Below are 27,347 nucleotides of genomic sequence, written 5' to 3' on the forward strand. Positions count from 1 at the left end.
GATATTAAGACATATTACAAAGCAGTGATAATTAAAATAAGCTAGAGCTAGAATATAAACAGATGGACTACCAAAACAAATTATCTCAAATTAAGAAAAAAACCTTCATTTATAGCAATATGATATATATATTTTTTAAAGTATCACAAATTAATGAAAAATGAAGCTGTCGTGATTCAGGGAATGGTAATTGTTACCTCCTGAGCAACCTCAGGGGGAAATACAGAAGAAAAAAAGAAAAAAAGAAAAAAAAAAACAAAACAGCAATCAAAGAAATCCAAACATAAGCCATGACATCTTTCTACAAATTATCTAAAGCAAAGATTCTAAATAGTAGGGTCAGGAAAGTAGATGTGGCACATTACTAGTGGGACTACCACAACAAATATTACCTGAAAGGCTCATAGGATCTGATTTGGGAATTCCACTTCCATATACCTAAGTTTACCCTAAAGAAATGTCAAATGGGCACTGGTTAAAAGATGTGTGGTCACATGCTACAGCCTGTCCCAGCACAATTTAAAATAATGAAAAATATAAAGTAGTAAGTTAATAATTATCAACCACTATGAAATGATAAAACTTCCTTTGAAAGATTGCTATAACCACTGAAAATGATAGCCATAAGAATTATTTGGTAACTTAAAATATATATATATCATTAAAAAAGGTCTTAAAAATATTAAACTCTATATATGAAAAAACAAAGGGGAGTATTTGAAGATGATAACCACTGCTAGAAAATTTAGAGTATGGTCTATTTTCTACATTATTATGTTATGTTTAACAATTTTCAAAAACATAATAATTGAGAATGTACAGATAGAAAACAGACACTCAAAGAAACCGTTAATAAGTAAATAAGGAGGCCATTAGACTTAAGTGGCTCCAATGCCTTAACACCCTAGGTAGGCAAACCAAAACTTAAGCCAGAGTCACTGCAAAAGAATCTGAGAAAATGAAACTTAAGAACAACCAATCACAAACAGCCAACTAGGCCTTCCAAATAAGGCAACTGCTTAAACCATCACCAATCAAATAATTCCCTTTGCTTCTGTGTCTTCTCCATAAAAACCTCCCCCATCTCCCAGCTCCTGTTGGTGGACTGGTGAAAACTTTTGGCTTGGCACTCCTTGATTCCATCAATGTATATGGTCATTAAACTTTAAAAAATTAACATGTCTCAGTTTACCTTTTAACAAAACAAAGTAAAAAAAGCAAAACAAAAAGATATTCACTAAAAGGATAAAAAATACTTGGGACATAAGACTTTTATAAATGAAGTTAAGAAAACTCCCCTAAGATATGATAAAACTAAGATTCAAAAAAGAATAAAAGAAAAAATAAGATACAATGATGGAAAGTTTTAATAACTTTGCCTTTAATTTATATATGATGGTTGCTCCCCCTTAATACTGTGCTAAACCGTAAAACGGTGTTTCTAAACACTATCTGTAACATTTTAAAAACCAAGCTCAGGGATTCCACTTCAGTTGTTCTGGGACAGAGTTTCAGATTTTACATCATAAATACACACACACGGAGATATCTAGTTGGGTTTTTTTTGTTTATTTTTCTAAATCACAAGAGTGCTCCTGAAGTTCAAGTTAAGGCCACTGACCTAGAACATAAGATAATAAAGGCTTAAAATAATAAATAATACACACCTAAGTAGACTTTATGACAAAGAATAAAATGTAAAAACCATTTTCTTTATTTGATGGGTAAGCTATAGGACCGGTTATTCTATTGTGACTTCAGAATACCTGAGTCACACATAAAAGTCATTAACAAGGAAAGCAAATACTGTCTAGACTGCTGAGATGTCAAACAAGCAGTACAGCATAGGTCTGAAGAAGGGAACAGATACGGCAAATGGTTACAAGAAAAATTTGGTTGGTCCTAAGGAAAAGCTTATCAATGTACTTATCAGAAACATTATTAACAGCTTTATTCCTAACGAGCATTAGATAAGAAACAACAATGAATACCCTACATTATTTGGTCCAATATCTATACTATCCTCCTCCCCACAATATATCTAAAGGGTGCAACTTACACCAATTAGTAACACTAATTCTCAAATTAGATGGGAGCAGGGAGGCATATGAGAAAATCCAGGAGGTATGTATAGTTTCAAAAGCCAGAGAGATGCTTTTGATTCAACTGTCCTTGCGAACCACTTCTTTACCCTTAAGGAATCAATCAACCTAAAAGGGTAGATCAGCAAAGTAATTCTAGTACCATTACTAGTAATTCTTCCTATTATATCAAAAAGTAATATCAAAAAAATTGCGGGCTGTGACTAAGTACAAGGTACTTTCACTTTTTATCATTTCATTTAATTCCCACAGCTCCATGAAGAAGGTTCTGGCATTTCCAAATTTTATAGAAGAAACTGACCCTTAAGAGTTTAAATAACTAGCTCAAGATCACATGATTATCAATTACGAATGAAGTAGTTTCTTTACAGAAAAAAAAAACATATAAACCAATTTTAACTTTATATAATGAGTTCAGATATTTTTCTAAAAAGTTATACATAAAATAAATGTGTCAACCATTTTATAGCTTCTTTGGAAGAAAAGGGATCAGAGGAGAAACAGCAATGTAAATAAGAAAATATGGAGATGGAAGGGAAATAGCTATGCTCACAAGTTTATGGGCAGGGGTGCCTGGTCAGTAGAGCATGCAACTCAGTAGAGCATGCATATCAGGGTCATGAATTCAAGCCCCATAATGGGCAATAAAGCTTACTTTTAAGAAATTTTTTTAATTAAAAAAATGATTTATAAACAATAAAATCTACTGCAAAATACAGTGCTGACTCCACTGTTCCTGAAATGATAAAATGTCAGTAAATAAATCATGATCATGAAAATGTAGCTGATATAAAAATGTTTAATGTTTTAAGACCATATAATAAATAGAGAAATATCAAAAGGCACTGAATCTCACAACTTGTGAAAATTCATTTTTAAATGTCACATCTCCAGATGTCACCAAGTCATAATCTCTGGTTTCTTGAGAGCTTGTTTGGAGGTTCTAGCAGGGGAGCGCAGCTACTCGTATACCCTTGACCGAACGGTCCTCCTCTATTGGGGATGGTCGTCCTCTTCGACCGAGCGCGCAGCTTCGGGAGGGACGCACATGGAGCGGTGAGGGAGGAAGGGGACACCCGCCTAGCCAGCCAGATCAGCCGAATCAACCCTGGTGATCAATGGGGTGACAGATGTCGCAGCCAGATCGCCCTCACATCCCATAATCTCTGGTTTCTAAAATAAATCTTAATATACCTACTTTAACAGAGGTATAATTTTAAACTCAATTAAAAAAAAAATCAATGAAATGTCTTTAATTTTAAACATAGACCACAAAGCAGGTTTTAATTACAGTAAACCCAATGAAAACAAAATTCCTAGTCAACTGCATACATAAACTATCAGGGTAACTGAAATGACAAATACACTGTTCTATCCTTTTGGGTGCAATTTTGTACTTCAGTAAAATGCATTTAACTCTAGTACTACATAGCTAAAGAGCTCAATTTCATTAAGGATGAAATTTTACCAGTTAAACCAAATTTTAGTCTTGATCTTGACCAGAGTTTTCAGATCTTTAGAAATAGGTATTTACATATAAGTATTATTTTATATTTCCAATTTGTCTAAGATAACAAGTTAGTACAATTTACATGTAATTCAAAAGACCAAATAATGCCAAGTTACTACCCCTCCAAGTTGGCCTACAAACTGCTTCTTCAAGAATGCTCACAAATACCACCTACATGTAACAATAATATTCAAAACTTTTGATGGGTTTTTATTTTCTCCTGTTATCAGAATTGATTCTCGATTCTTTTTAGGCCATGATTGATCTAATTAATTTACCAGTTCCTAATCTCATCACTTCATCATTCAATTAAGCAATACGTAATTTGGAGGGAATACCAAAAAAGCATGGTCTCTCTGGAGCAGAAAGCCAACTAGGAAACAGATTTATAAATAATTACAAAACAATGGGTTAAGTACTATGGTAGACATAAATGCTATAGCAGAATCACCATATGTAGACTGAAGATGACTTTAGAGGAAGTGACATTTGTCTTCAAAAATGAGAATCTCAAGTGTCACAGCACAATAACATCAATACATCAGTTTTCTCATCTTTATATCCTAGCCCTGACTATAAATGCTAGTACAGAAATCACAAGGACACTTCAGACATGGATACATGGATGGATGGATAGAAGGAAGGATAAAAAGACATATATACAAATATAAAGAAGAATGAGTAACTAATAGATTAAAATGGAAAAAATTGGATATAATAATTTAGATGGGGCATTCCAAAACCCTAACATATGAAAGTAACAACAGAAAAAGATAAATCTAAAAGATATTTAGAAATTAACAAAATTTGGTGTGACAAACTGGACAAGGGGGAGGAGAGCATAATAGAAAAGACAATCTGCCAAAGGTTTTGGCTTTAGTCACCAGGCTAAAAGTGGTACGTTACTGTTGGCTGGGAATGGAGGCAGGGGATAAAAAAAAAAAAAAAAAACAGCTCTCGTGAAGGAGCACTAAGAGGCAATATCTGGAAGGTAGCTAGAAAGGAATTCAAGAAAAGAGGTCTGGATTAGAAATAAATATGAAGATCATCAACATATAGGTAATAAGAAAAAAGCACTAAATTCAAATGAGATTGCCCAGGCAACACATAAAATAGGAGAACAGGGAGGGCCAAGAGCAGAACATTCATCAACTAGTCTTGCTGTTATTTCACATGTCTCAGTACTACCTCACAATACCACCTCAGTGTATACCATATACGATGACTAACACAATGCCTAGGACACGACAAATGCTTTAAAAATACTGATTATACATATCCCTGAATTGAAAAACAAAACGTACTAAGTACAATAAAGCCATTAAGGATTATTATTATGTCATTAGAAGTATTTCAATAAGGGATGCCTGGGTGGCTCAGTGGGTTAAGTGATGGACTCTTGATTTTGGCTCAGGTTGTGATCTCAGGGTTGTGGGATTGGGCCCCACATGGGGCTCCTGGGGCCCTTCCCTGAACACAGAGCCTGCTTGGGATTCTCTCTCTCCCTCTGCACCCCTTCCATATTCACCCACTCTCCAAAAAAAAAAAAAAAAAAAAAATTCAGTAGGACAGGCTTAAAGGACTAAAAGCCTGCTTAAGAAATCCAAAATTTACTTCAAAAATCAATAGGAGGCTTCCTTCCAACCAGAAACAGCAGTACAAACCAGTAATTAAAACATTAAAATCTGGAATTATGAAAAAGGTTTACTTCAAAGATAGTGCTTATACAAATTAACTAATTTTTCTACATATTAGCTAATTTAAAGGATAAGGTCTCTAAAGTTGGAGTAATAAGAGTGTCAATGTTGTTACCTGACTTTTCACAAATGTTAATTTTTACCAACCTTTATTTAACACTAACTTGCACTAATTAACAGAAATTTAACCATCAATTTTAAGAACAGAAAGACTATATATATGGTTGAGAAGACCAAAGTGAGTTAGTAACTAACCTAGAATATAGTGAAATTATTTTTGGATCCTTTTCCCACTGTTTAAAAACATGCATATAGAGTATTCCTAAAAGTATTTACACTAACAAGTGCAAAAAAAGAAATAAGGATGTGCTATTATTAAGTTGACAAGGGACACATGGGTGGTTCAATTGGTATAGAGGATGTGACTCCTGATCTCAGTGTTGTGAGTTCTAGCCCCATGTTGAGTATAGAGCTTACATTAAAAAAAAAAAAAAAAAAAAAAAATGGGTGGACAAAAACTTTTTTTAAATTAACTTTTATGACAACAAAACAAAGCAAATCGTCTGTACTTCCACTTTAACAGACTACCTTTAGGTCAAGTCAATAACATTTTCTGTTCTTCAAATGGAATAAGAGATAGGATATGTATCAACAATACTAATTTGCAATATTTTTCTTCATAAGGGTTGGCTTACAGTGTGAAAAGTTGTTACAAAAATGCATAATGTGATCTAATATTTCCAGTTTTGGTGGTATACAGCTATATATCGATAGAAATGCAAGATCAAAATTTATGTGTTGAATTTATAAATACAAAACCCAAAACCAGTAACGTAAAATTCCCACCTAATACTGAAGCAATCTACACAGCATGCATCTGGGCTGTCTTCTCTTTATGGCATATGCTAATGCAAACTAATTTTAACACATGTAAAATCAAATAAGTAAACATATACATAAAAATCTGTAAATATGCAGTATAATTATTTTTGCTTTTCACTACCTATATTCATTTTACTCTGTGCCCAAACCCTAATTGATTAAAAATAAATCTACAAATACTTTCAATCTTTTTACATTTAAACCATTTTGAGCTATAAATATATCCTCTCATTTATGCATTTTGTATAGACCAATTTTTTGTGTGTAATAAAACTAAGTCAATGGAATTTAAATCTAATTTTGATGAACATTTTAATTTACCACTTTATAGTGCTCTCTACAGCAGACACTTAACACAGACTTTTTAACATCACATCTCTATGGAGGCATTGCAATAAAATGGTTTGAACACCAAAACTCAGCTTCACCATAGCGGTAGAACCTTAGGGACAATTAATTTAAGGCCTCTGTGTACTCATTTGAAAATGAGGCACAATAGTTATATGAGGGGCTTATTATGAGCACTTAACAAAGTAACACCTGTCATGGTACCCAGCAAAAGAAACAATTAAGTTTCTTTCAGTTTATATCAAAAAATAATTTTAAAAGGCGGCTTTGGAGAGCAAGATGATTTCATTCATCCCAATAAGTCACAGATTTGTAAATCTACCTTTTCACATACAATATTCAGTATCATTTGTTACCACAGAACGATTTTATAGGAGGCACTCCCCGGATTAGATGTATTGGTACGTATTTATGGTTTTTCAAGTAGGCCAACAGAGAGCGGAAACAGGCTAGCAAAAGGTAAGCCACACTCAGATACATTATGTTTTTTTCTGGTCCCTGGCAATTACTCCTTCCAGGTCAGTATTTTACAGATACGAAAGTAATTGTCAACTAAAAAAGCTGGGTGCAAACTAATGACAAAGAATCCTCTAATGACAGTAAGAATTTTTGGCTTAATATTGTAAACATCTCATAAAAATTTAAAAAAAAAAAAAAAAAAAAAGACCAGTTCAAAGAAATTGCCAACAACTGTAGGTTGAATGCTAGTCAACTAAAACCAACTTTTCTATTTTGGCGATTTTTTTAACCTCACAAATACTACATAAAATGTAATTTTAAATGCCATAAACTTATTGCTTATCTTTGTCATTTAAAATACAAAAATGCCATAATCTGTAGTACACTTTAAATAATTTTCCCATTTAAAAGTTTAAGTAAAAATTACAGTCAAAATTTGAAGAACCTAAAACTAATCTTTCATCATATATATATGAAAGGAGGCAATTTTAAAGGTAGATAAAATACTCTAATGATTATTTTTATAGGCTGAATTTAACATATAATGTCCTTTTTCTATAACACAGCAACACATTCGCTAAGTACTTATCCTCCATCGAAGTATAAAAGCTACCAAAAAAAAAAAAAAAAAAAAAAAGCCATGACATGATGCTGCAATTTTTATAAAGACTGGAGAACACTAATAAAGGCTCAAAATATAATGCTTTATAAATATTCAGCACTATTAGACAATAACAAAGAAAATACCAGGGAAAAAATTTTGTATTCACATATAATTTTTCCTAATATTAAAGGAAATCATCTTCATTTCTAAATATCTTCCTCAGTTGCCATTATTGTTTCTACTATTCACAAGACTTGCAGTTGTTTAGTTAGCACTATTTCATGAGTAAAGGAGAAACACTGCTGAAAATAAGGGGAAAAACAAAAGCCTCACAGACTAAATTATTTTATATGCCATCTCGTTCCACCAGTCATAGGATTGAAGCAATATCTGAAAACTAAACATATCAACAAATACATACATTAAAATCTGTTGAGTTAACACAACTATTCTGTACTACAAAAAAAATAAAAACTTTTCTATTTTTGTAAAACCAATGATCTATTAGCATAAGATTAGTGCTGTACAAATCTACCCCCATATATCAGATCATTACCATATACTGAACCAATCCTTCCGATTTTATCTTCCTTACTATGTATCTTTCTCCCTTCAGGTAACCAGAGCACATCTGGCAGGCTGCACTATTTCAAACAGCTGACACCTGAAAGTGAGTGACTTTGTTGGGCCTTGGTTCAAGGATGAGAATAAACTATTTTATAGAAGCTTTTTCTAGTAATAGGAAAATTAGGTTATTAACAAGCCTTCATACCTCACACACTTTTTTTTTTCCTGCCTGTAAGAGGAATGTAAAAATTTGGGAAATATAGAACTGTATTTTTATTCATCCATAAATCCTACCACCCAGAAATCTTAACTTTTTAGATTTCCTTCAGAGAATTAAACCTCAATAATCTAATTAAACACTAATAAATACCTAGAGGGAAAAAAATGTACCTTCATTTTGGCCTTTTGAGAAGTACTATATAAAAACATGGATTATTATTGGTACAACCTGTTAATTTTACAAGGATATCTGAAAAGTGTTAAGTGATGAGGGGGGGATAAGGAGTCCCACAGTTCGGTCCCTAGACTGAAATCCCCTTCACAATTTTTATAGCTTCAAATACTTGAATGGCAGCAAGATGTGACTGTTTTTAGAATGATGTCAATAGTAACTTCGCTACATCAAACAGGCTTTACTTTTAATTTCTTTCCATTCATAATTCAATATCTACTTTTGCTGTAAATACACACACACACACACATATTTTTAAACAGCTTATATTCAAAGACTCAACTATTTTCTTTGAGGTCCAGCATTCAAACTGTTAGTGTTTCTGGCCTGTGAGACAGTCCACCAGATAAAACGATAATACTTTTATATTCCAAAATTCTCCATCATAAAGAGACCATTCCCTAAATATAGCCGCAGTTTTTTCTTTTGTTACAACCCTCGTACATGTAAGTATGCAGATGTTACAATTACAAAGACTGATACGACTTCATCCACAAACAAAAAAACCAATAAACTACTGCCAGCAAAAAAAAAAAAAATTTTTCTTAAAATTTGCTTGAACCTATTCCTAGCTTCGACAGAGGCTTTCGTTAACTCAAGGCATCAAAGGTCTTAAAACCCCCCATTCATTATTCTCCTCTGCCCGGTGGTCAACAAAAAACAAGTCGAAAATACAGTAACGCGAATGTGTTACTCTGACCTTCTTACACAAGCGCCTTTTAAAAGAAAATCCCTCAACAAAGACTCCAGAAAGAATCCGTAAAGTTTGGGGAAAGCATTGTCTGCCTCGAAGTCAAGCATCTCCTGGGAAGTGACAGGAGGTCCGGCTGCCGGGGATACACTCCGCGGACCCTAAGGAAGAGCCGAGACTCGAAACAAAATTCGCCACTTTTGTTATCTAGAAAATTTGGCGGAGACGTGATAAAGCTCAATGACCAGCGACGCGTCTCTAATGGGCGAATACATACATACCGCGGAGGAGCGCCACGGCTTTCGGCTACGCTTTCGCCGTTTTTGAAAGAAAAGCTAATTGTTAGCGGCCATGTGACACTCCAGGATCCCAGAAAGGAAAGGGTGGGAGGGAGAGAGAGGAGTTCAAGGCAGTTCAGGGTCAGGGCGAGCTCAGGCATCCTGTCATTAGCTCACGCTCCCCGCAGGCTGCAGGCAAAACACTGCTTACCCGAAAAAGGAGTGGGTGAAAAGTGGGCAGAGAACGGTGGGGACAGAACGCGGGCAGGGCCCACGCGGCGCGAGGGGGCGACGGGCGGAGGGCGGAGGGCGGAGGGCGGAGCGCGCGGGATCCGGCGCCGGCCCGCGGACTTGGGGAGCCAAGGCACCGCGCACAAAAACGCTGAGAAAAGCAACTGCCACGGAGACGACAATCCCGGGCAGCTGCCCAGGCCCCCTCCCCGCCGGCTCTCCGGGTTTCCCACACTCGCGGCCCCGCGCTCAGGGGTGTGACCCGCCGGCGGGAGGCTGCGCTCAGCTTTGTCTCGGCGGCTCCCCACGCGCGGGCGCCCGCTCCTCCCCCGCGCCCGCCACCCGCTCACACCCCCCCCCCCCGCGTCTCCAAGGAGCTGGAAGCGCCGCGGCCGCCGCCGCCTCGTCGCCCACCTCCCGCAGCCTCGCGCCCTTCCTTCCCCGCGGCCGCCCGCGCCTGCGGCTCCGCCCCCACCTCCGCCCCCGCCCCCGCCCCCGCCCCCGCCCCCGCCGGGGGGAATCTTTGTGTCTCGGGGGACGTTCGGCCTCCTCGCGCCCCCCCGCCCGCGGGCCTCGTGGGGACGCCGGCCTCCCCCGGGGTCCAGGTGGGCAGCCAGCCCGGGGGTGGCGGCGACCGCGCGCGCCTCCGCGAAGGAGCCCGTCACCTCCCCACAGCCCAGCCCAGCCCCGGAAATGCCCCGGCGCCCCGGGGCGCGCGCGGGGCCGGGGGCCACGGCACCCGCGAGCCCCCCCGGCCGCGCCTTCCTCTCTCAACTTCCCGGCCGGGCCCGAGCCTGCGGCGCCCCGCCACGGCCGCCCGCCCGCCCCGCGGGGCTCGGGGTCCGCGGGCGGCAGGGAGAGCCCCGCGCGGTCGCCAGCCGCCAACTCACCAGCGAGCGCGGGGGCCGCGTCTCCAGGCGAGGCGCGGAGGGTGAGCGGCTCCGCCGACGCCCGCGGCGACCGGATGCAGGTCCGGGTCCCAGCGGCCGGCGGGGGACCCACGGCGCCTCCGAGGCGCAGGCCTCCGCTGCCGCCTTCCGGCTCTCGCCCGGGTCCGGAGCCTTCGGGAGGGGCCGCGGGTGCCTCACGCGCTGCCGAGCCCCCCGGACAACATGGCTCCCGGGCCGCCGGGCCGCCGGGCCGCCGGGCCGCGCGGGCAGCCCACTAATCCCCTCGGAGGAGCGCGGGCGGGAGCGAGGCCGGGCAGGGAGGTGCCGGCGCTCGGCTGAGGCGGCCCGCCCGGACCGCGGCTCCTTCTTCTCTGCGGCCGGACCCGGAGGAGCTCGGGAGACCGCGGGCGGCCGCTCCCGTTCGCTGCGTGTGCGTCGCTTTCTCGCTCGGCGACTGCGGATTGACGCCTCCGCCTGTTCCCCGGAGGAGAGCGAGCGAGCGAGCGAGAAAAAAGACTTTTATTGAAACGATCCAACCAGCAGCAGCGGAGAAAAGCGACCCGCCGCGGGAGCTTCCCCCACCCCCGCCTGAGCAGCTCGCCGCGGGCAGCGCGACCCCTGCTGGCGGCGGCCGCGGGGCGGGGCCGGCGGGCCGGGGGCGGGGCCGGGGGCGGGGCCCGGAGGGCGGGGCGGGGCGGGGTATCCCCGGGAAACCCCCCGCCCGGGGGTGGGGGCCCTGCTCCGGGCGGTCCGGCTCCTGGAGCCGCGGGAGGAAGGTGAGAGGGCGAGAAGGTTCGGTAGAGCCACTCCGCGGGCACCGGGAACGAGATTACCCCGGTAATTCGGCCCCTTCATCCTCCTCCCACCACCCCCCCTTAACGAAACAAAAACTCTTGCTTAAATTACCCAAGTAATTATGTAATGAAGATACCAGTGCCGCAGTTCTCTACCAAAAGGTTTTCTGGAGAAAAGGGCCCACACCTGAGCCTGCTGTTGGCCCCTTTGCTCCTCCATTGTGGGTGCCTGGGTGGGCAGCTGTGCAGCAGTCATTCACGCACGCAGGCAGCGTTTGTTCATTTCACCTTTTTTATATTTTCTTGGCAATGCCCTAGGTCCTCAAAGGACTGCGTCGAGCTGGGGTGAAAGATGTTCAGTAAGCGGTTATAATGAAATTCTGAATTTTATGAGAAAGGAAATACAAGGTGCTATAGGAGAGCAGAGAAGAACTTCTGTTGCCCTTGGTTAGGTTTTGTTTTCTTGGGGGGAGGGAGCGCCAAGAGGTTGGCCCAGTTTCTGTAAATGTTTTTACTTTGTTCTTTCTCAGAGGCTAAAAGCTGGTTCAGGAACGAACAGCAGAGTGAAAGTGAAGACAAACTAAAGTAATACTGACCCATTTTTTTCCACTAATAAGGATAAAAGCAGAAAGTAAAAACAAACCCCTAGAGGGAGATAATGAGAGGATAGAAAAGACTAGAGTGGGGACCGGATGTGGACAACCTAAACAAGAAAAAATTTTAAACCACATAAAAAATCTGCTAAAGTGAGATATAAATATTTTTCCATTTCAATACCCAGAAATAGTCTTCGTAGATTTTTAATGCAATTTCAAATGTCCTAAGGACTTCTGCTAATTATCTTCTTGGATTCCTGGACGAATCCTTTCCCTCTAAAAATAATGCCTCTGGATTTCTTTCTCTCATTTTGTTGGGCAAAGTTGAGTGTATCTATTGTAATATCCAAAAAAAAAAAAAATCATACATTTCAATCCGATTTCCGTGCCTCTAAAATTACCAGGATCCATAAATAAGCAACATTTATGCTCTGCACATATTTAACACTTGCTTATCATTCCTATACAAATGCAAATATAGAACACAAGCTTTCCTTTAGAACAAGTGTGCTTAAAAAAAAAAAAAGTTAATGATGCTTTGTCAATTTGTCCAAGTCAGAGAACTTGTAACATACCAAGAGTATAGCATCACTATTACATAGCATCATTTTTAGAGGTCTTTTAGAGAACTAGAAAAATTAGTATTTATATAAGGCATACTTACATGCCAAGCATCTTTCACATACTTGTCTTATTTTTTAAAAATAACTGTCCTTTTTTGATCCCTTAGTATATATTAAAAATCATGGGGTGCCTGGGGCAGGCTGCTTCTCCCTTTCCACTGCTTGCGTTCCCTCGTGCTCATTCTCTCAAATGAATAAATAAAATATTTTTTAAAATCATTTAAAAAATCATAATAAAAATTGATCTACAAGGGGTACCTGGGTCCCTCAGTCAAAGTATCTGCTTTCAGCTCAAGTCATGATCTCTGGACCCAGGATTGAGCCCCACATCTGGCTTCCTGCTTAGCGGGAGCTTGCTTCTCCCTCTCGCACTCCCCCTGCTTGTGCTCTCTCTCTCTCTCTCTCTCTCTGTGTCAAATAAATAAATAAAATCTTTTTAAAAAGCGAATCTACAAAACAACATCCTGAGTTTCAAATCAATAATTCCTCTTTTATTTTATTAGATTGGAATTACTGCTTTAGAAAGCCAAAGATTGTCCTAATTGCCTCAACTTAAGCTGCTAAAGAGCACCCTTTTTTCTTCCTATATCTTTTATTACCATCATAAACATTTCATAATTAAAACTTAGGTAATGATTGTATAGATTTATTTATTCCTTCCATCAAAAAATATTTACTGACTATATATGATGTGCCAGGCACTGTTCTAGACACTGAAAATACAGAAATGAACAAAACAGACAAGATATTGCCCTCATGGAACCGTTTTCTAGTGGTAGAAACAAGCAATAAATATGTTAGTCATCTAAGGAATTCATAAGAACTTGTAATCATGAGAAATATACTGAAGAAAATGAAAAACTAATGGAAAAGAAATTGTGTGGGAGGAACAGAGCTTGGGGGTAAGGTCCAGAAAGACTTTATGAACAGCAGAGGCTAAAGCCTTGGGTTCTTTTCTTTATATCCCTCAGTAGATTATTTGATCACAAAAAGGTCACATGAAAGAAGAAAATGTGGTATATACACAGAGTGGAATATTATCGGCTACAAAAAAGGAGGAAGTGGTACAAAAACATGGATGAATCTAAAAAAAAAATGGATGAATCTTGAGAACGTTATACTAAGTGAAATAAGCTAACCATAGGACAAATACAGCATGGTTCCATTTATATGAAATATTCTAAATAGTCAAACTCAGAAACAGAAGGTAGAAGGGTGAGGGCCAGGGTTTGTGGGATGGGAGAAATAGGGAGTTGATGTTCAACAGGTATAAGGTTTCAGTTATACAAAATGAATAAATTCTAGAGATCTGCTGTACAGATCTCTAGATCTGTGCCTATAGTTAACAATATTGCACACTTAAAAATTTGTTAAGAGGGTAGATCTTATGAAATTTTTTAAAAAGTCATATACAATCAAAATAATGAGTACATTTATTTAGTTACTCTTCTAAATTGATTTAAAGTTTGCCCATGATGTTTTTGGTCTGCTAAATTGGCTTTTTTTGGCTGGGTTGTAGTATAGACTTTTTTAACCTTATAAAGTAAATTACAAAATTACTTAGAGCATTTCCCGAACTATGGTTAATAAATATTCCCTAGCATATGGTGAGGAAGAGGGTTGAGGAAGAATTCCAAGATCAAATCCACTTGGGAAATGCCACATACTTCATCTCCCTTTGGAAAATTCACCATGTACATTTGTATATGAAAAACTCTGAGAAGTTCTGAGATTGAAAGTAATTTTCTTTCCAGTTAAACCAGTGTATCCCAAAATGTTTTGACCATAGAATAGCTTCATCACAGGATGTATATGAAGATATTGCGGGACACATGTGCTGATGAGCACGATTTGGGAAACTGCTCTCTTGGAGCATTAAGTATTTACTCTCCAATCTGGGGACAAGGGGGTCCTTGAAAGGAGAGAGAATTTGAAGGTCACTGAATTTTGGACAGAGAGAGTAGAAGGGGATGTAGTCAGAAAATCTTCATTGTGCTTCACACTTTAAGAATGACATAAGCCTGAGAAACAAATATGAAACATTATCAAGTTACGAAATGGGAGAGACATTGAAGCCTGTTTTCAGTTGTTCTACATTAATGGTTCTCAAACAATGATCCCTAAATCAGTGGCAGCAGCAGTATCACTTGAGAATTTCTTAGAAATTAAGATTCTCAGGCTCCACTCTAGACCAGTTGAATCAGAGAGTCTGGGATGAAGCCCAGCAAACAGTTTTAACAAGTCTTCTAGGATTCTGCTACACAATAAAGTTTGAGAACCACTGCTCTTTAGAGCAGCAACACATAGCTTCATCTATTTACAAAAACAATTTCCCACATGTCTGAATTCTGGAACCATTTCCAATTATTATAAGCTCTAAAAAATTCTCAAAGAAATTAGTTAACTTATCAAATTGGAAAAAAGCTTTTTGTTTGGCTTTATTCTCTATTTTGCTAGGCCGAAACATAGAATAAATTTATTTGTTTGCAATAAGAGTGAAGTAAATCAAGCTAAGGGCAGCAATTAACTATCTTCCCTATACTATCACCTGAGCAAAATAATTTTACTTTTAGTAAAAATGAAACTATAGATGAGAAAAGAGTAATATTGAAGGATTTTTTTAACCTACTTCAAAAACAAAACAGGTGGCATCACCTTAATGTTTATTTTTTATAAATATTTGGTACCATCCCAACTTTTGCAAAATAACCTTATACCATTGCATAATGATACAACTGTAGCCCATCCCTTTAAAGGTTAACTACAGAGATGTTACAGATCCAGCTCTATTTAAAAATCATTATCAAAGTATCTCCATAGACACACAATTTACAAATTTGGGGAGAGAAATTTCTTTACTGTCTACATCTAAAATTTCTAATTTGCAGTATTAGATTTATCAAACGTAAAGGTTTAGTAACATCCAAGAGATTTAATACAGTCCAGGGAGTATTATAAAAAGCTTTCAGGAAAGTGATGTCATGTATCCTCACAAAGGAAATGAATCCAGGAACCAAACTCAGTCTTGGCAGTTAAGGAAGACATAATTTTCAAACATTATGTTTCAAAATAAAGTTGTTCTCTAGTGTTGACAAAATGCTTAGGGAGTTTTAGTCTCCAGGTTTCCAGTAAGGCTCCCACATGGGTCTCTATTAAAAGACTAAGGAGGGATTAAATTGGGTTTTTTTCTGTCCTTTTTAAACCTTGTGATATTAACTGCTCTTAACTAGGTTGATGTTTCCTACCTCCTGAAAGAAATCAGAGGTGGGCTCTTCCAATAAAATATATTTAAGGCTGATTTGAGCTTCCTGAGAAATGAAGCACAACAGCAAACCATCTTTAGATTTCACAAATTTCTTTCTTTTTTAAAAAAAGATATTGTTGGAAAGTGGGAGCTAGGGCAGTAAGGGTTTTCTCCCTCTTAAGTGTGTTAAAAAGGAGGATGTGGCAATCAGCTATTTTCCCAGGGGCTTGTCAGAATGATCACTGGCCTTTCATCTTTTTAAAAAATGAGAGAAGGGAGGAAGTAGCAGAGGACTTCTGGTTTTGTCATCCTCAGAATTTGCCCCAGTGATTTGCTTGCAGTGATGTTTATCAGAATGACTTGTAGACGTAATCCTTCTTGTCTTTAGCTATTAGTTTAGAAGGGCAAGTTTGTCAGTAAACTAACTCTTCCTTGCCCAAGTCAACGTGAGCATAGGATCACCCAGGAAGAGGAGAGTAGAGCAAATATTTGGTACTAACATTGAAAAAAATGGAGAAATTAAAAATGAAAGAGTGGAAAAAGACAATAAGAAAGGTAAAAAAGCAGGGGAAGAGAAGGATTAAGTCTTATAAATATATTTTTATCTTGGGATGCCTAGGTTGCTCAGCAGTTGAGCGTCTGCCTTTGGCTCCCGGTGTGATCTTAGAGTCACCGGATCAAGTCCCACATCGGGCTTCCTGCATGGAGCCTGCTTCTCCCTCTGCCTGTGTTTCTACCTCTCTCTCTGTGTCTCTCATGAATAAATAAACAAAATCTTAAAATATATATATATATATATATATATTTTTTAATCTCAGCAACAAGGAAGCCACAAATGTGCAGAGTGTTAAACTTCATGTACTGGAAGGAAAGAATAGAAAAACACAGAGCTAAGCAGGTCAGGGTTCCAGCCCTGAAGCAGTATTGCATAGGAACTGAGCTTTGCAATAGTTGGGTTGTATGGGCATCCTAGCTTTGCCACTGTAAGATTTTGGTAAGTTACTTAACTAAGAGTTTCCCCACATATAAAATTAGGGTAGTAACATACCTGCCAGGTTGCAAGTATTACATGAGATAATGAATGTAAAGCACCTGTACTGCAACTTTTTCTTTTGTAAGTGACATGAATAGCCACTCAGAAAACTTTTACAGAAAAAAGATTTTTGTTTACAGAACTTCAAAAACCAGGGGTATTGCAGGCTTCAGAGACATCTTATCGAACAGCCCACACAATGTCTTTGGGACCTGGTTTTTCTCCTTTTGGCTCTGCCTTTGGCAGCCCCTGCTCGTCTACCCATTAGGTCAAAAGATGGCTGCAATATTTGTAACTCAGTACTTTCTGTCTTAAGTCTTCCGGAAAAAAGGGAACAACATCCCCAGTAGCATAAAGAGCGCTTATTACCCCAACTTGAATCAACGAACTGTCACCATGACCAAGGCAGCTGAGTTATTGGCCACATATGCTCTACTCTTTAAAGCCAAGGTGGAGTTTGCTTCGCCTAAGTTACACGTGCTGAGAGCATGGGAAGAGAGGTTCCCTCTAAAAAAAAAAAAAAAAAAAAAATGAGGACATTCTTAGCATCCACTTAATTAAAATGGGGACAGTCAGGGATAAGCAGACTTTATTATCAGCTGGATCCAGGAAGTCTGCCTCAGAACATAGTGACTCAGTCTCTCATCTGGGCTTCAGTTCATGTGCAACCTCATTTTCTTGGACTTCTTTTCATGTTCCCTGACCTCCCTGGGACCTGCCCTCATAATGCCTAATCCAAAGGAGGGGCAATCCATTCAGATAATTCTGATTGATTGATTGATTGATTGATTCATGAGAGATGCAGAGAGAGAGGCGGAGACATAGGCAGAGGGAGAAGTAGGCGGCTCACAGGAGCCCCATGTGGGACTCGATCCCAGGACCACGGGATCATGCCCTGAGTCAAAGGCAGATGCTCAACCACTGAGCCACCCAGGTGTCCCCATTCAGAAAATTCTAAATAAGGACTCTAATTGCTCCAACCTGGGTCATATGTATCCATTCTCTTATCAGAAGAGTCCTAACAGACCATGTGGAGTGGAGGAGATGCACTTGTTCAAGGGACAGAAAGTGCTATTAACAAATATAAGAGGAAAGGGAAAAAAAAAAAAAAGAGGAAAGGGATTCAGGGCAGTCAAAACCACAGGTGTCCACTATAACTGGGTAAATGCAAAGGGTATAATCATCAGAAATTGCAAATCAGAGAAAGTAATTATGGTCAGGAGAGTAGGGTCAACCAAAAAGAGCGGAAGTGCATGAATGAATGGATAAACAAATTGTGGTGTAGTGATGCTCAGCATGGGATGCTACTTGGCAATAAAAAGAAGTGAATTACCGACATATGCAACAACATGGATGAGTCCCAGAGTAATTATGACGAGTAAAAGAAGCCAGATTAGAAAGAGTACACACACTGTATGGTCCATTTTGTGAAATCATAGGAAATGCAAACTAATCTGTAGTGACAAAAAGGAGATGAGTGATTGCCTGAGTCTGGGAGAGGGAAGAATCAAAAAAGGCGTGTGAAAACAGTTGTGGGGATGATAAATATGTTCTTTTTTTCCTTTATTGCAGTGATGGCTTCAATGGTGTATACATATGTGAAAACCTTAAATTGGATGCTTCAAATATGTGCAATTCATTATCTGTTCATTGTACCTAAATGATACTGTTTAAAAAAGAGAGAGAAGCAAATATGACCCAAACACTGTCCTGTTTAATGACATTTGAAACCATTATCTGACCTGTCTGTGCAAGTCTGAATTTTTCAACGTTGTTATAAATGCTTTCTGAGAGTATATCTGTATAGAAGTCACACCATCTAACCCAAAGGTGCTTTCTAGCCACAGGCTCAAAGGTGAGATTAACAAAAGTCACAAGCAAGATGATATTTTTCTTGATAGATTGTTCTCCATGGTGAAAAAGACTATAGCAGTGGGCATTACCAAACAAGCCATGTCTGACATCCACTTGACCCTGTATAAAATATTGACCTAGTGAATCCAAAACATTTCTTCAAAGCAGACTGTAGCATTCAGTAAATGTCAGCTCCCTTTTCTTTTCTTTTCTTTTCTTTTCTTTTTTTCTTTTCTTTCCTTTCCTTTCCTTTCCTTTCCTTTCCTTTCCTTTCCTTTTCTTTTCAGATTTATTCATTTATTTAAGAGAGAGCATGCATGTGCATGGGGGGGGGGCATTGGGGGAGGAGCAAGGGAGAGGGAGAAAGAGTCTTTTTTGGTGGGGAGGAGTCTTAAACTCCCCAGCTGAGTGTGGAGCTCAAAGCAGGCCTTGACTTTGGGCTTAACCTCACCACCTCGAGATCACAACCAGAGCCAAAACCAAGAGTCCAGTGCTCAATCTCAATCAACTGCACCACCCAGGTACCTCATCGGCTCCCTTCTCTTTCCACCTTCTCAATGTAAAAAGAATCCAAAAAAATTGGATTATTTATTTCTATGTTTACTCATAAATATTTTCTGCTTTTATATTCTAAAATGTAGATCGTCCATGTAATTTTTTAAAAATTAATTTTTTTTAAAGTAAGCTCTACACCCAACATGGAGCTTGAAATCGCATTCCCTAGATCAAGAGTCACATGCTCTACTAGCTAAGTCAGCCAGACACCTCTGTGCAATTAAAGGTGCTTTCCTTCTAGGTAGAGAGAAGCTTACCACTGGCCAGGATATTCTGTTTCTTTGGGCCCCCTGAAAGTCATTAGGTAGATCACAGAATGGCTTTCTGGAGCTCAAAACAATTATCTAACTTCAAATTCTAGTTTGATTGGAAGGCATCAGAAGTGCTAAGTATTTTAGTATTATCTCTTGTACACCTGGAAATGCAAAGACATTTTACAAAGGCTGCTTTTGTTGTTTATAAGATAATCTTCTCATAATGATAAAAAATTTTGGTAATGTAGCCTGTTGAAAAAGATATTTTATATCTTTAGATAATTCAAATCACTTTAAATCAATTATTAGGGTAGTAGGTACCTCTCTATATAGATTTATGCTTCCTTCCTTTACTACCTTCTATCCACCACTAGGTATAGTGAAGTAAAATATTCCAGCCTTCTCTTATTTTGCATTCATCTTCACAGATCCAGTAGAAAGATTATAGGATTTGGAGATGCCTGGCTGGCTCAGTTGGAGAAGTACGTGACTCTTGATCTTGGGGTTGTGAGTTTGAGCCCCACACTGGGTATAGCAATTGCTTCAATCAATCGTTTTTTTTTTAAATATTTTTTTTAAAAAGGAAAAGAAACAACGAAGACTATAACATTCAAAGTGAAATGAACCCAGGTTTAAATCTTAGCTCCACTGTTGTTTATAAGACAATGAGAAAGAGGGTTAATTTTTCTGAGCTTTGGTTTCTTTTTTATGTAAAATGGCATATCTCATAGGTTCTTTCATGAGATTGAACAAGACACCAAATATAAAGTTGCCTAACACAATACTTGCCACTTAACTGGCAACGAATAAATGTTAATGTTCTTCCTTCCACTCTTGCACATCATGACTATAAAAGTCATGGAAAAATACTTTGATAAAAATGCATCTAGGAGGGCAGAGATCTAAGTTTATACTGCTCAAGAGAAATAATCTGTTTTCTAGGAAGAGGAACTACAATATTTAGAAAAAAGGAATGGAGACAAACATTTTTGCTAGAAGATTAGCAGCCCCATTTAGAAAAAAAGTAGATGGCTCATATCCTAGTGTATTATTTGTCATAAGTATTACTTAACATTCAAACTCTGAAGGGCCAGTAATAACATTATGAATAAAACACATATAGTTTGTGATGTATAAAGATCTTCCTGTAAGGGGAACAGAACACATGAATACAGATTCCTGTTTATCTACTTTCTATACCTTGTATTTACAAATACAAATATAAACTTCAATTTATTTTGTCAGAGATACTCAAGCAATTTTAGGAAACAGAGCTAGAAGAAGTCCTCCAACCCTCATATTTACTTTTAAACTACTATTTCATTCAATTATTCCTCCAACCAATACCTATTTGGTGTCTAGAATGTACCAAGTACTGTCAGGAATAGAAGGATAAAAGGCAATGTCTCCGTCCTCAAAGGCCTCTGTGTCTCAGGGGAAAAGAAGGCCTGGCCATAACTCAGAAAAACTAACAGCAGAAGATAAAAGTCTGAATATGCTGCTTGGAGGAAGAGGAGGACCTCTAGCTGGAAGAAGTACAGGGAGTAAGCAATCAAGCCACATTACATGGCTTCTATAAGTCAACAAGTGCTGATTGGTGACTAATTAGGAATCTAGCATTGAGTGCTATCAAGAATGTGGGAGCCCTTAAGTGGTAATCCCTGGCTTCATGGAATGCACAACATGTAGTTTGACCCAATATTCTAGCACCAAGCAGAATGTGCAGGGTAGACGGGCTATGCTACTCCTTCTATAGCTTTTGGTATATTTATTTTAAATGCTGATTCCTTATTATTAGTAATTCATTTACAAATGGTAATCCTGTCTCAAAAAACAATGAATCTACATATAGAGACAAAGGCAGGTCTGTCTCTCTCTTTCTCTCTTTTTAGGAATGAAGGAGGGGAGGGGCAGAGGGAGAGAGGAGAGAATCTAAAACAGGTTCTATGCCCAGCACAGAGCCCAACACGGTGCTCAATGTGGGGCTTGACAATGTGGGACTCAATCTCAGAATCCTGAGAGCATGACGTAAGCTGAAATCCAGAGTCAGGTACTCACCCACTGAGCCACCCAGGTGCCCCCACGTGTCTCTCTTAAAATGAGTGATTTTATAAAGAGATAACGGAAAAAAGTAATCAGGACACTTTGAAATAGCCTCTAATGCTTTGCCAAATTGTAGATGTGCTATGCCATTCCTTATGAATCTTGGATGCAAGGCAATACTATGAAAACTAAAGTTTTAAATTACCAAATTTAAATTTGATTTACTGATTAGGCCTTTATTTTTAAATAATTAAAGATATAGTTATGTCTGCAGAGTCATATAAATTTTGGGTCTAGGGTTTATGTATAGTAAGATTAAGATCAGTAGTAAACTTTCATTAGAAAGATTAAGGGACACCTGGGTGGCTCAGTGGTTGATCGTCTGCCTTCAGTTCAGGGCATGATCCCCCATCTGGGGATCATGTCCCACATTGGGCTCCCTGCATGGAGCCTGCTTCTCTCTTTGCCTGTGTCTCTGCCTCTCTCTCTCTCTCTCTCTCTCTCTCATGAATAAGTAAATAAATCTTTAAAAAACCAAAAGTTTAAACATTTTATTTTACAATAGAGATATGCTGTAAATCCTTAACAAATTTATTTTTAAGTAATCTTTGGAGATAAATTTACTTTTTGGGATGCCTGGGTGGCTCAGTGGTTAAGTGCCTGCCTTCCACCCAGGGCGTGATCCTGGAGACCTGGGATCGAGTCCCACATCAAGCTTCCTGCATGGAGCCTGCTTCTTCCTCTGCCTGTGTCTCTGCCTCTCTCTCTCTCTCTCTCTCTCTCTGTGTGTGTGTGTGTCTCATGAATAAATAAATAAATTTTAAAATTTACTTTTTGTTTATCTAATAGGCCCATAAATGTGAAGTAATCTATTTCCTTTTCCTAAATTCAAGTTTTCAACTTTCTCAACTAACACAACCTCACTCTACCAATGAATGCATAAAGATGTGTTATATACATACAATGGAATATTGCTCAGCTATCAAAAGGCATGAAATCTTGGGGTTCCTGGTGGCTCAGTTGGTTAAGTGGCCAACTCTTGATTTTGGTTCAGGTCATGACTTCACAGATGTGGGATCCACATCAAGCTCCATACTTAGTAGGGAGTCTACTGAAGGATTCTCTCTCTCTCTCTTTTTCCCTCTGTCCTTGACCCTTCCCACTCTTTCTCTTTTTCAAATAAATAAATCAATCTTTAAAAAAAAGAATGGAATCTAGCCATTTGCAATGATGTGGATGGAACTAGAATATATTATGCTACATTTCACTTAGTAAGTCAGTCAGAGAAAAACAAATATATGATCTCACTCAAAAGAGGAATTTAAGAAAGAAAACAGATGAACATATGGGAAGAGAGGGGAAAGAGAGAGAGGGAAATAAATCGTAAGAGACTCAACGACAGAGAACAAACTGAGGGTTGATGGAGGAAGATGGGTGGGGGGATGGGATAGATGGTTGAAGGAGGACACTTTCTGTGATGAGTACTGGGTAATGTATGTAAGCAATGAATCACTGAATTCTACTCCAGAAACCAATATTGCACTGTATGTTAACCAAATAAAATTTAAATAAATAAAATAAAATAAAACAACCTCACTCCCAAGTTTGGCATCTAAGTTCTTTTATTTCTTCACCTAAGAAACATTGTCTTTGCTTTTGTATCTGATTCATACCTTCTGCGGTCTTACAAATTGGATGCCTCAGCTTTTTTTTTTTTTTGCAAGTCAGGTACTTCTAACTCAGAGTTAGGCACGTCTGTATGGCTCACACAAGTGACACCTAAGCCAGCAAAACACAACAGGCTCAAATTATATCATAACTCAGCCTGAGGGGGAACAATCTGTTTCATTTGAAACACAGAATGAATTGGAATGAGACGCAGATTGAGGTAGACTTTGAAAAGATGACAAGGAAGAATGAAGGAAAAAATTATTACTGTTTTTAAGAACTTACTCTTTTTCTTATAGAATATAAAAATGTTAATTAAATGTTCTCTTCACCTACCATCTTTTTGGTAAAAACTCTTTAAAAATTGTAACAATATTATGAAAGATTTAGAAAAGAAAAAAAACCACCCATAACTCTTCAATCACAACACAGTGACTTTTATCATTTTGGAGTATTGCTTTCCGGCTTTTATTTCATATTCATATATGTTTTAATAGTTCACAGATGATTTTGTATCATGTTCTCGACTTATCATTATCTTAAACACTTGTTCCTGTTGTCTTCATGATCATCATTTTTACTGGCAACTTTATCATATTAGGGTAACTTGTGTTTCTAGGGCTCCCCCCACATCTCTGCAAAAATCTTCCCCAGAGTGTGTTTGGAAGTTGCTGCAAGGAGGGGTGCCTGCCTTGTGCTCCTGCCCAGTCAGTTGCTACCTGTGTCATTTAATTGCTCTTCTCTATTGCTGGTGACGGCCATGCTTTCAAGCAAGCTGAGTCTGGATAAATTGAGGCTGCCTCTGCTATCGTTTGCCCTGAACACTGTTGACTTCCCAGATAGACTTCTGTTTCAGTTTATCCTTTCAAGTTCACCTGCTTTGATTTCACCTCCTGCTGTTCCAACCTACAGGGTTCCTATTTGCAGAGGGTAGAAATTGGACTAGGGGCCGACAAAAGTGTTTGGGGTTCCCAGCAGTAGGCATGTTTTTCCTGAACTTCCTCTAAACTACACTCATTTTTTAGTGATAAGAAAGTTTGTGTCTAAATATTGGGCTTGGTATGAATTTTTTAAAAAATATTTACTCTGGGGGTGCCTGGATGGCTCAGTCAGTTAAGCATCTGCCTTTGGCTCAGGTCATGATCCCCGGGTCCCGGGATGGAGCTCAGCTTAGGGCTCCCTGCTCATCAGGGAGCCTGCTTCTCCCTTTCCTTCTGCCCCTGCTTGTGTTCTCTCTTTTCCTCACTCTCTCTCCCTCTCCCAAAAATATAAATAAAATCATTTAAAAAAAAAATCTTTTTTAAAAAATATTTATTCTAAGTAACATAATAAGTGGCTCTGACACTTTTTTTTTTTTTTGAGGGGGAGGAGGGGCAAAAGGAGAGGGAGAAAGAGAATCTTAAGCTAGCTCCACACTCAGCATGGAGCCAGACACGGTGCTCAGTCTCACGACCTTGAGATCATGACCCTGCCATTTTTTAACAGTATATCTCTTAGCAAGTTAACCTGTTTGACCTCAATTTTCTCATCTATACATTGAGATAATACTTTCTACTTTGCAGAGTGGTTGTAAGGACAGAGGCATGCTTGTACAGCTCTCACTACCAGATTGATACTGATATTGATGGCTAATGCTATTAAATATTGTTCATGTACTAGAAGCAGACTTATTTCAAAAGGCCTACGCCATCTTCAAAGTGGCAGATAGGAACTACAGACTGAGAGTCAAAATTTCAACTCTGTTTTGATGAGCAACTTTTAAAAAGTTCTTGGACTCAAAGTAATTCATATTCCAAAAAAGATACTTCATTAAGTTAAATGAGAAAAATACATGACTTTCATACACTTGAAGATGAAAAGGCTTTAAATTAGCATTTTCTCTCTTTTTTTTAAGTTTTATTTATTTATTCATGAAAGACACAGAGAGAGAGAGAGAGGCAGAGACACAGGCAGAGGGAGATGCAGGCTCCATGCAGGGAGCAGGATAAGGGACTCGATTCTGGGACCCCAGGATCATGCCCTGGGCGGAAGGCAAACGTTCAACTGCTGAGCCATCCAGGCATCCCAATTTTTTTTTTCTTTTTAAAACAAAGGGTCCATTTTAGCATATTGCCATAAGATATTTACTACAGAACTCACTAAACTCTAGTAACAGTTATTTGCTATAGACTGAATGTTTTCATCCCCCCAAATTCATATGTTACATCCTAAACCCCAATATGATGGTATTAGGAGGTGAGACTTTTGGTAACTGACTAGGTCATCAGAGTGAAGCCTTCACAAATGGGTTTAATATTACCATAAAAGAGACCCCAGAGAACTCTCTCATCCTTTCTGCCTTGTGAAGATAGAGCAAGAAGATGGCTATGAACCAAAACATGGGTTCTCACTAGACACGGAATCTGTCACAGAGTCTAGAGAATAGAGATCGGGGTGCCTGGGTGGCTCATTCAGTTAAGTATCTGCCTTCGGTTCAGGTCATGATCTCGGGGTCCTGGGATGAAGCCCCACATCGGGTTCCCTGCACAGCTGGGGAGCCTGCTTCTCCCTCTCCCTCTGCTGCTCCCCCTGCTTGTGCTCTCACTCATCCTGTCAAATAAATAAACCCTTAAAAAATAAAAAATAAAAATAAAGGATAGAGAATAGAGACACACCCAGGTGAAGGCTAGTACTATTTATTTAAGGTACTTAAGTCTGCTAGTAGATTTGAAATCAGGACATCTATCATTAAAGAAGAAAAACAGGCAGGAACAAGATGGGGTAGGTGGCAGATGGATTTTCCTAGCAGCTGGCGATCAGTGCAGGTCTAGACAGGTAGGAAGTCAAGGCTGGGAAAGTCTGGTAGTAACACATTTGGAACAAAAGCTTTCATTTTTACAAAGGTTTGTTGGTGGTTGGTTTGTTTTGGTTTGGTTTGGTTCCAAAGAACTTTCTTGTGTGACTGTGGGATGTCCCACTGAAGAAACATAATGGCAACATTGTATAATGGCCTCAGACAAGAGATCTAGGCTCAAATAGCAGTTTTAACACTTAGTAGGTGTGTGACTTTGGGCAAATAATTCATTTCTGGAGTGTCCACACTTACTGTAAAATGAAGTGGCTATATCATATCCATGGTTCTTCTTCTTCTTCTTCTTCTTCTTTTTTTAAGATTTTATTTATTCAGGAGAGACACACACACACACAGAGAGAGAGAGAGAGAGAGAGAGAGAGAGAGATGCAGAGACACAGGCAGAGGGAGAAGCAGGCTCCACACAATGAGCCCGAAGTGAGACTCGATCCTGATCCCCATCCCGGGTCTCCAGGATCAGGCCCTGGGCTGGAGGTGGCACTAAACCGCTGAGCCACCGGGGCTGCCCCAGATCCATGGTTCTTAACCATTTGGGGGGGAGAATCATTCTCCCCTCTTTGATCTGATAGAAAAGGAAAATAATTGTCTACAAAATGCACGTAAGTATCCCCTCATATTACATATTTTATTGCATTGGAAATTGATTCCCTTCGCACAGGAAAAACAAAAATTTTCGCATCTCTCACTCTTGTTTATTCACATAAATTAAGTAATTGAAATAAATTCAGTATGCAAATACAAAACATCAAAATTTAAATTCTTCCCCAAAGCAAATTTAAATAAGGCTGCCATCATTTGACAGGAGAAGAAATTATAGAGTAATCTTCACATAACAATGCGTTGGTCATTTATGATACTCTATCTTTTTTTTTTTTTAATTAACTTTTATTGGTGTTCAATTTACCAACATACAGAAAAACACCCAGTGCTCATCCCGTCAAGTGTCCACCTCAGTGCCCGTCACCCATTCCCCTCCAACACCCGCCCTCCTCCCCTTCCACCACCCCTAGTTCGTTTCCCCGAGTTAGGAGTCTTTATGTTCTGTCTCCCTTCCTGATATTTCCCAACATTTCTTTTCCCTTCCTTTATATTCCCTTTCACTATTATTCATATTCCCCAAAT

At 39.2% G+C, this 27,347-nt stretch overlaps 1 protein-coding gene across 8 annotated transcripts in view; it reads right to left on the reverse strand.

Moving 5' to 3' along the window:
- The window catches only part of CDK17 (cyclin dependent kinase 17), a 109,458-nt gene extending 98,615 nt beyond the window's left edge, over window positions 1–10,843 (reverse strand). For 2 of the 8 annotated variants that reach the window (XM_072724618.1, XM_072724621.1), the window contains exon 1: window positions 10,711–10,843. The gene's annotated coding sequence lies outside the window, so the exon portion shown is untranslated. Of the gene's footprint in view, window positions 1–9,320; window positions 10,231–10,710 lie in introns of those variants that run through there. The other 6 variants (XM_072724619.1, XM_072724624.1, XM_072724625.1 and 3 more) reach the window with 5 other exon arrangements.
- Window positions 10,844–27,347: the final 16,504 nt, after the last annotated feature.

Source organism: Vulpes vulpes, chromosome 10 (assembly GCF_048418805.1).
Source record: "Vulpes vulpes isolate BD-2025 chromosome 10, VulVul3, whole genome shotgun sequence".
NCBI classification, from domain to species: Eukaryota; Metazoa; Chordata; class Mammalia; order Carnivora; family Canidae; genus Vulpes; species Vulpes vulpes.